General features: G+C 34.7%; 1 long non-coding RNA gene across 1 annotated transcript in view; it reads left to right on the top strand.

The window, feature by feature from the left end:
* Positions 1–3,665: 3,665 nt before the first annotated feature.
* Positions 3,666–9,917, top strand: part of LOC149866061 (uncharacterized) — a 54,053-nt gene continuing 47,801 nt past the window's right edge. The window contains exon 1 of the long non-coding RNA XR_016441573.1: positions 3,666–3,980. This is a non-coding gene — a long non-coding RNA (uncharacterized LOC149866061). The remainder of the gene's footprint in view (positions 3,981–9,917) is intronic.

The raw sequence follows: 9,917 nt of genomic DNA, 5'->3' as shown, positions 1-9,917 counted from the left end.
AAAAGTTATTTAATTAGGAGCGTATCAGAAATGCCTCTCTTGAGAGTCTAATTATACTTTCTTTTTGAATATGTGATTATTTTATAGCTAATGTACAAATGTAATTAAGCATATTTTAATCATAAGTTCCTTTACTAAACAACACGTTGTAGTCGCCCCATATCCTGAGCAAAGTAGTCACTCTGGTTCCACTCTAATATTTTTATATCTTTGAAATTGTCATTTTATTTGAATAGTTCTCTGCAATAGTAAATTTGTGTTTCCAATATTATAAATAAATGTGTATGTTCTTGAAAAAAGCAAGAAAAAGAAAGCAAGCGAAAAATAAGAACACTGCCTTCAAACAGCCTTTGCAGTAAGAAATCAGAAATCAAAAATATATTAAATCTAAACTATATCTTATAACGCTACTAGTTATTTTGCAATAGTGATTATTTATTTTTGAAAGTTAGGCAGTAGCTATGCTAAGTTGTGAAACTGTTTTGTGTCCTCATAAAATTCATTTTTATACAGGTAGTTTACAAACTGAGCCCAAAGGTTAATTAAGGTTATATAACTAAGACTTCATACATATTTCTGCATATATAACACAAGCAGTTGATGATGCTCTGTTTTATTTTATCTGGTATGAATTGTTTCTTAATATGAAGCTATTTACTACAAGATCATTAAAACACTGAATCCGTAATGGGGAAATGAATACCTGATATCAGTGTGCGCTTTGTTTCTGAACATTTAAAATTATGGAGTAAGCTGAAAGAGAACACCCTTTGTGGTATATCCACAGGTAACATTCTCAGACATCAGAATATTATATAATATACAGTTAGATGTACTGTTTTCTTCATGCTTTTCTTTGGGGAATACAATACAAATTTTTCACGTGTCCTGTGGACATGTGAGTGTAAATATTCAATGTTGTGTCTAGGGAATTATAGTCATTGCAAACTCCTGCTTTCAATAGTGGAAGTTGTGTACCTAATTCTCAGCGGAAATTACTGAAAGTACACTCCTTTGAAAAAAATATAACGCATTAAACAACATTTCTCAGTGTTTGCACTTCTGAGGAAAAAAGGGTTTTCATTGAAAACTACTATAGATAGATAAACTCCCTAGGTACCAAATATTTTATCCTTTATAGTAAAGCGCATGTTATTAGTTGCTTCTGATAGTCTTGGCTATATCAAGGTACAGAAAATCTTTTATAAGAAAATGTCTCCTTCCCCACCTCCCTCATAGCATGAGGCATGCTTTTTCCCTTGTGGACATAGTATAACATCCCTGAGTGTAAAGGGAGTTAAAAAGGAAAGGGAGTTAAGCATTCCCCAGGAAGTGAGGATTTATCTTCCTAGTCTGTCTTTTTCTAGTGGGTCCAACACTGCAGTTGTTGAAAGTTATTCTTTGTACTTTTTTTTTGCATCTTTAAATTACAGGGGGTATTTGTTTGCTTTTTAATGCTAGTGATTCAGTAAAGCCTATTGTTGAGAATCCAAGTATTGGAATATGTACAGCAGATTTAGTTCAGAATTAAGTATTAAAAGTTGATGCATTAGGTTCAAGGGGTGAAATCAAATATGATCATGCTCAGACATTTGTTACATGATCAACTTTTGGAGTTAGATGATAAGACAGTGTCAATAGTCTTTGTTTTACTGTCCTTACACCAGTGCCACTTGTTCGCTGTAGAAACAAAGAAATTGCCACCTTATGATACATTTCAGCTGCTTTTTAGAATTGCAGCTGTAGGCACAGATTTTGAGCTGGTATAAACTGGCACATCTCCACTGAAGCCTATGGAGCAACACCAATTTACAGTAGCTGAGGAGCCACCCCTAGTTTTCCCCAGCTGTTTCTCACCTGTTTGTCTTTTAATAGTAGATGTATGTTTGTTATCAACTGGCCCAAGACAGAAATGGAAATCATATTAAAGATAAACTTGAAATACAATATTCTTCTCAAGCTGGGGAAGCTATTAGAACTGTTTTTATAAGTTAATGTAGAACGTTCTTCAGAAAATATTGAGAATAATTTATTACATTGCTTCTGTCAATACTTTCTGCAATAACTTACATTCTGAAGAAGTAAAATGAGACATTCAGTTGTACAATGTCAACAGAGCATGCAAATACACAGCCTTGGTTCTTAAAAAAAATCCTGTATTGCAGAGGGTTTTCTGCCTGCAGTGTAAGTTCCATTGATTTCCCACAAAAAAGGCATGCCTTCTTTCTTTGTGGATGGGAAGAATTTTTAACAGGCCACTTGACCTCTATCCGTAATAAGAAAGTATATAAAAATCCTCCTTCAGGTAGGAAATATTACTCTATAACTAACATGTGACCACTGACTACTTTCCAAAGACATTTCAGAAAGGGTTTACAGCATGCTTTTTAAGTAGCACACATGACAAAACACTGCACTTATTTATGCAACACCCAGTAACAGCTCATCTGAACTGATAAGCTCTATGTGTTCAAAATCCATGTTTTTAAAGGCATGTCTCTAATTTGCATTTTTATTAGCAGTCTGAGTAAAAAAATATTCATCTTGTGTATCATGTTTTATCCTTGTGTGAAAAGTGGTCATTCCCCTTCAGTCTTCATGCTTTAAATTGCTTTTTTTGATGAAAAAATAAGAGGCATTCCCACATTCATATGCATGCCTGTGTTTCAAATTAGATCTATTAGGTTTAAACTCAATTTTTTTCTCTTAAGACAAAATACAGACCTGACCTGAACCCCATACTGTTGTATGCATAGTATCTAGAAACACTACTTCTTCATAAACTGTTGCGCTCTCTGCTGTAGGTCTAACAAGGTGCATAAATTTCAGAATATTCTTCTCAGCTGTGAGCTTCCTTGACTTAGTCTATTCAGCTGAATTTTTAACTTTTATTTTGCACAACGTTACTTTTGCAAAACTTGTTTATGCAAAGTTAAGTGACAGAAATGGAGAGAGATGGGAATGGAAAGCTCTTTGCCTTTTTAAATTAAATAATTGTCTAGCTGCATAATCTCTCTTAAATACTGTTTTCTTTTAGGAACCCCACATCCACCCCAAATTATATCTGGGACCTGGCTTCCAATGGAAAATCTTGTATATGATATGATAAGCACATGTACCATTGTCATTTTTGCAGTAAATAACTTGCCATTTTTTAAAAATCTAGAATATTTGCATAACATAGCACATCGTGGTAGCTATCCATATCCATTTTTAGTCTTATATTTTAAATGTTCAAAAAAGCACAGTGTATTGGTAGTTTACCTTGTGTAATTTAAATAGCTCATTACTAATGGAGCCTATTGTGACAACCACCAAATAATGTTAGTCTCAATTAATATTACAACCAAGACAGTACTTTAACATGATACATGATTTGTTTCTACATATAAGGAAATAAGTCCTAGCCAATTCATTTTCCCCTGTAGGAGAGAAGGAGCTCCTTGTATTTTGCCAAAAAATAAAGTGCTAGTAAATAAAGAGTTAAAATGAAGGCAAGCTCACTGGTTTGTTGAGATCTGTCAGAGTCTGAGTGGCTGGCTACATATCTGTCTCAGGAACAATAGCTACCTGTATTCTGCACGGACTGCTGGGCAGGCACTAGCAATCTGGAGAAGGTCTGCCTCTGTTAGAGGTTTTTTTTAGTGAGAATCCCTAATGACAGTCCCACTTTTCATTGAGGGTGGGGGGAAAATCCTGTCTGCTGTCTTGATGAAGGACAGAGCTTTGATCATTTTCATTCAGCCTTGACTTGGCCTGAGGTTTAGGTTCCCAGTCTAGAAGTCAGCAGGCTATCTTTTCACACACGCACACACGCACACACACACACACCCCTTTGCTGGTCTATGCAGGCAGATTAGTGTCACAGCTGTAACTGAGGCACAGAGCAATAAACATAGCAGAACCAATCTCCATGGTGGCAAGAGGGGGCACTGGAGGTGACAACAATGGAGAAGGATCTTTCTTCTGACAAGTTTTAGGTAAGAGAGAATATTTATACCCTCACTCCAGTATTTTATATCCTTCTAGATGAGTTAGAAATTGTTAGGTTTAAAATGTGCCTTGTTATGAAAATATTTTACTTTACTGCTGTATCCAGACTGTTACCAGCCTGTAAATGTGTAATTGTAGTACTTTGTGTTACTGGAACGATTGCAGAAAATAGGCAAGGTTCCTCATGAAAGTAGTGGCTATTAGAGTTATGCTTTTGCAAATGTGTCTTCTAATGTTCGTCTTTTTAAAATTCACTGTGAAGCTTTATTTTTAGATGGGGCAAAAATTGTATTTAGCCATAAGAAATACAGAGATGCAAGAAAATGCTGTGTAGTTACCAGTACACATGCAATATTAAAACGGCGCTCCCTCAACCCTAATTTGTAATTATTTTTACACTCTTAACTGTACTGGGGTCAGAGAGTTTTAAAAATTAATGAGATTCCCTGCTGAGTTCAAATAGTGTAATCTACATGAGCTGGTGCTGCAGGAGGATGAAATTATTCCAGCATATTTTTAATATAGGTATAACCTTCTTACTTTACAATATTGCTTTTTGAACACTTTCTATTAAGTAGCAGTTTATGCAGTCTGCAAGGAAAAGAGGACAATGATCCATTTTTAATAAGGACAAGTTCAGCAAAAGGAAAATGCACTCTATGCAATGGTATCGGTACAAAGCAAACATATTTAATAGTTTTTAAAAAATGTATACAGTAAATCAGTTTAGATTGTTGCTGTTCTGGTAAAGATATACAAATATTATAAGTATATAAAAATAAACTATCTTCCCTAAAACAGGAAAGAGAACAATCAATTCAGTTTAATGTTGACATGGACTATATAAAATACTAAAGAATGTGAGGCTTAAAAAGAATTGTCAGAGTAAGTTAAAATATAAAGGAAAGCAAGTGCTGTATATGAGGGGTATGTGGGGAGGGTAAAATATTAGCTAGCTAATTTCATCAGCATTTTAGAATGTAATTGCAATGTAGGATTTGTAATTAGTCTTAGAAAAGGGGTATAGGTGTTGGGAGAGGAAGTGGGGGAGATGTGTTTACTGGCCAATTCCCACCTTGAAATAATGACAAACTTTTGTAATGAAAGATTTAAAGCATTATTTATATTTATTATATCTACAGTATATTGTTTAAGTAACAGGAAAATGGAATGCAGTTTGAAACTGAATATACAGTAATCACTGCTAAAGATGCATTTTATTCAGTCTCCCATTTGCAAGACCCATTCTGAGCTTCCTGTGATATATTGTTATGTAAATATGGTGCAGCAAGGGAAAGCAGCACTATGGAGATTCAATTTACTTTGAAAGTTGTTCATTATAGGAGGGATGAATGTTATTTATTTGATGCGTTTCAAAGGCTAGAAATGACTTTTTCATTGTGAAGTCTATTGTGATGGGTGCAGGGTGATCTAATCTTTTTAATTTTGGCTTTCACACCAGTGGAGATGAAAAGAGATCTGAGCTCATTTGTTGGTTGCTAAGTCTTACTGGAGGCCTAAGTACCATTCTTGGTTGCTATGGCCAATCTGACCTCAATCTATGCAGTTTTAGGGACTTATGCAATCCTTTTTTTATTTAGGAGCATGTACCTTGATTTATGTCCAAAATTGCTCCTGAATGTCTTTGTCTACAAGTGATAAATGGTGGCGTACAATTCATCAGTTCTTACAAGTAAACACTGCTGTCCCACTAAAAATATGTTTTGTTCTGAGTTAATGGTATGGAACAAGCCAGTCTCCACAAACAGCTATCTTTTATTGTGGAGAGCCACTGAAACTTGGAGCAAAGTGAAGGAAATTGGCATTCATCTTCTCTTACATTAGCATTTCATTTGTGCTATCTGATGATGAGACTGTATGTGGAGTGACAATGAAAGGCTAGCATTCCATTTCCCTACCTGAATATATAATAGATCAATTATGAATGTATTTATTCTGTAGTGATGGTAAAAAGTCACTAGTACTATTTTATAGTGTTTGTTTGCCACTTCATTATCACTAACTGTTAAATATATATGCAGTCAAATAAACTGTGACTAGGTAAAAGAAATGTTGAGTTTCTTAGGCAAGTTGCTTGAATTCATATAATATCTGATTTTTCTTATTACCAGAAATGTTCTGCTTGTGTGACACTTAATGGGGCTTGTACTTCCATGAATCTTTTCAAGAGATTATCAAGTACAGAATGTTTTTTAGCAGATTAACAGTAATATTTTCTGTTATATTAAAATTACTAGTTTGATTTGTCATTTGGATTATGCCTGCTAGGTTTATGTGATGATAATCACAGAATAAGAGAGGCAAAATAATTTGCTATTTGTAACACACTTCAAGCATAGGGTATTGTTTCATAGCATTTGTCTTTAACAATAAGTTAATTTTTGTAATGACCACCATGAGGATTAAACAAGCTATTATAACTGGTAGTTGACATTGTTAAAAAAAGCTAAATCTAATCAGTAATTTATACATTTTGAAACTGCAGGTAGGTTTGGAATCAGTCATTCCTCATACCTTCCCCCCCCCTTACATACCTTTTATGTAATAGCTTAAAATAAAGCTTTCTAGAGTCATTTACACTCTTCTATTTAAAAAAAATGTAAGGAAAAATAGGCCATAGTAATAGAGTTCATTAATGACTAAACAGTCTCCTAAACACAAGCTACTTGTTTTGGAGAGCACTTTTTCACCTATCCTATTTAAGAATTTCAGGTTTTAAAAATTGTTTAATGTCTTAAAATATTTTAATGTAAAGCAAAAGTAGTGTTTTTCTGTCTTTGCATGCCTCTAAGAGCCAAGACATGTCTTTCATTTAGCTGAATTGTTTTCAGTAGCAGGAGAGAATAGGACTTAGTATTTTGAATGAACATGAGTTAGCGCTCAGTTCTCTTAAGGAGAGATCTTCCTATTAGAATTTACTGCAGTGGCAGAAAGTTTCTCAGTAGACTAGGCAAGTAATAATTGCCACTGGAATCAATTCCCAAAGAAATGGAATTTGCAAGGCGGAGCTTTTCAGCACAATTGCACTGCTTTTCAGTGTCAGATTGATAGCAGAATTTGGCCAGACGCTCCTTGAGGCTAGTTTGCAATGGAGCTGCTGCTTTAGGGATTCTAAGAGGAGCAGTGCATTCATAGTTGCTGCTAAAAGAAATCTAACAGGAGACAGAAAAGAAACTGTTTCCTCTTTTTCTAACACTATTGATAACAAATGCATTGTATTTATTGGCTGGTTTTAGTCGTTAAAATATTAAAGAAATATTGTATGGTTTGAAAACATCTTGCTGAATGTTTGAATTGAAATAATAGCAAGAAGAAAAGACTTTAATGGCATTTTGGTGACTTTCATTTAACTGCGTTAAAAGCAAAATGTAGTAACTCTGACATCAGTAATATTCTCAGTCTCAAAAAGGGGTGGAAATATCAATCTTCCTGGTTTCAAGCTTGATTATGTTCATAGTGGAGGGGTTTTTTTTTAGCAATCATAAGCCTTTTCTACACAAACTAAAGCCAGGTGATTACTCTTGTATAAAATTTGTAGTTCACAAAATTTAGTGATGAAAACAGTTGTATGGAATAAGTCAGATGTATTTGTGGCTATATCCAACAGAAAAAGTGTATCAGATCGTTGTGAGTAAAGATCACTCATAGGAGTAAGGGTTGCAGGATCAGGGCCTCACAGTATGTCCTTATTAATGTTTATGTGACTCCTCTGTCTTAATAAATATTAATTGTCCATTGATACCTTTGCTTCAAAGTTTTAGATTTCTATTCAAAAGTGAAAGTTTAGGGTAATTATGGCTTTTTCCTTAACTGGTGTAAGATACAGCAGGATTAATTAATGGGCAGGAGGTGCTCTTTAAATGCTGCAGTTGTCATCCTCCCATTGGAGACTTTGTATAATTTCTGCCACTTGGTTCATCCTCCATGTATCTATAGTGAGAGGTAGAGGTGCCTGGGACTCCCCTGAGCTTATGAATTGGACCTCATTTATTTGTTGTCTGTTTTTTTATATTTAAAACAATGTATTGACATCTTTCTTGTGAAATACAGTGTAATTAAGAGATGTGTCTAAAAGATGCAGCTAATTATACAAAACGGGAAATAATCCTAAAACCTCTTAAAGTCAGTGCTTTTCTGTTCATAATCCATTGTTCTTTCTTATCCCTGACCAGATTAACTGGCATTTTAATTATGAAAATCAAAGTGTAGCACTGCAGAGATATGCAAATCATAGATTTGTTACTGTTGTCATGCAAGTGTAATCTTTAGCACATCCAGAATATGGACAGTTTTCGTATTCTGGGTGTATCCAATGTGTTGTCTTTGTAAATCTAACTGAATCTTTATCTTTTAAAGAGGACTATAAGAACATGCAAATTGCACCAAAATCAACAAAAACATTTTCCGTGTGTAACATAGCTCGTATTTATCCTGTGACACATAAGTGTACAGTAAGGTGCCTGTATTTGTATCTTTGTTAGACTGCTACTCAGAAAAACTTACTATTACAGAAAAACAGTTTTCATTTAAAAAAAAAACCAAACTGCTAAAACATACTTTTAAAAATGTGAAGTGATTTGACATTTCAGATCTAGAATCTAGAGAAAACTGCTGAAATTGATGCAAGTTTATAATAATTGGAAATGTTTACCACCTGACACATTTGGCCAAGTCATGGCCAAGCCAATCTGATGCTTGTCCTTGTCTTTGCCTCTGTTGTAGATCCATCTTCATTTGGAACCACTGGTTGTAGGTTCTTGCTACTGCATAGGCCGTGGAATGAGGTGGGCCATCCAAGCCAATGGATGAGCCAGTGGAATGAGGTGGGCCATCCCGACCAATTTCTAGCATGTTAATTGATATAACTCACAAATGCACAATTGTCATTTCAGTTAAAACTATATAGCTATTTTTTTAACTGCATAGCTAGCTAAATTCATGTGCTAAAAGTTGGTCAGGCCATGGCCTGGGTGGCCCACCCTGTTTACAGCCTATGGGCTATTCTTTTAGTTCCTCTCCATCCTCCAGAACAAGACCTAATATGGTAGTCTGGGTAAAATAACCTCTTGCCCAATCGCACTATTCCTCTGGTATTTTAAATTGGATGCAGCCTGTACATGGAATGAGACTGGGATCCTATGAAAAGGAAAACAAAGTGTTGTGATGAACATGCAAATAAAGACAACTTAATGCAAATACATAATGGAGTTTAATTAAGGTTACATGATCACTGTGCATTCTGGCACTTCCTAACTCTTGTATTTTTGACTTGGCAGTCTTTTTAATTAAGTTATTTTTGTGTACACAATGTGGCCAAATAACAGTTTCTTTAAGAAATATAGCTTTGAATGCTATAGACTTTTGTGCATATAAAATGTCAACAATAATATCGCCTTTGCGGAATTCATTGTGTTTTAGTTTAGTTTGACTCCAAACCAATATGGACAAATGGCACATAGGTTTTACTTTTAATTAGTGAATTGCTAGGTGACTTACCAAGGATTGTCATGCTATTTATTCAAATGCTACATACTTTGAGGTAGTTGGTGTCTGCAAAATAAATGATTCTGAACTTAAAGAACCAAATGAAGAAATGAACCATTTGATTTGCTATCTTTGTAAATTCCTTGATCTAGACTGTTCCCTTGATGCCACTTGAATGCATCCATGTTTCCCTGTGTATCTCATTAGCCTTGAGACCACTGATAATGGGACTCTGCAAACTGAATGGACTTAAGTGCATAACTTAAGACTGAAATGTGTCTGTTGTTTTGCAGTCTTGATAAATACTGTTTTTGCAAGATGAATTCTCATCCTTATCCAGTATTCAGTTTCTGTTTACTCATATACAACCTTCAACCCTTCTTATGGTCCCATGTGTTAACATAATGATCAGTACACCT

Source organism: Crocodylus siamensis, chromosome 4 (genome assembly GCF_052110815.1).
Source record: "Crocodylus siamensis isolate JL-2025a chromosome 4, ASM5211081v1, whole genome shotgun sequence".
Lineage (NCBI taxonomy): Eukaryota > Metazoa > Chordata > Crocodylia > Crocodylidae > Crocodylus > Crocodylus siamensis.
This window is presented reverse-complemented; position numbering and strand designations above follow the sequence as displayed.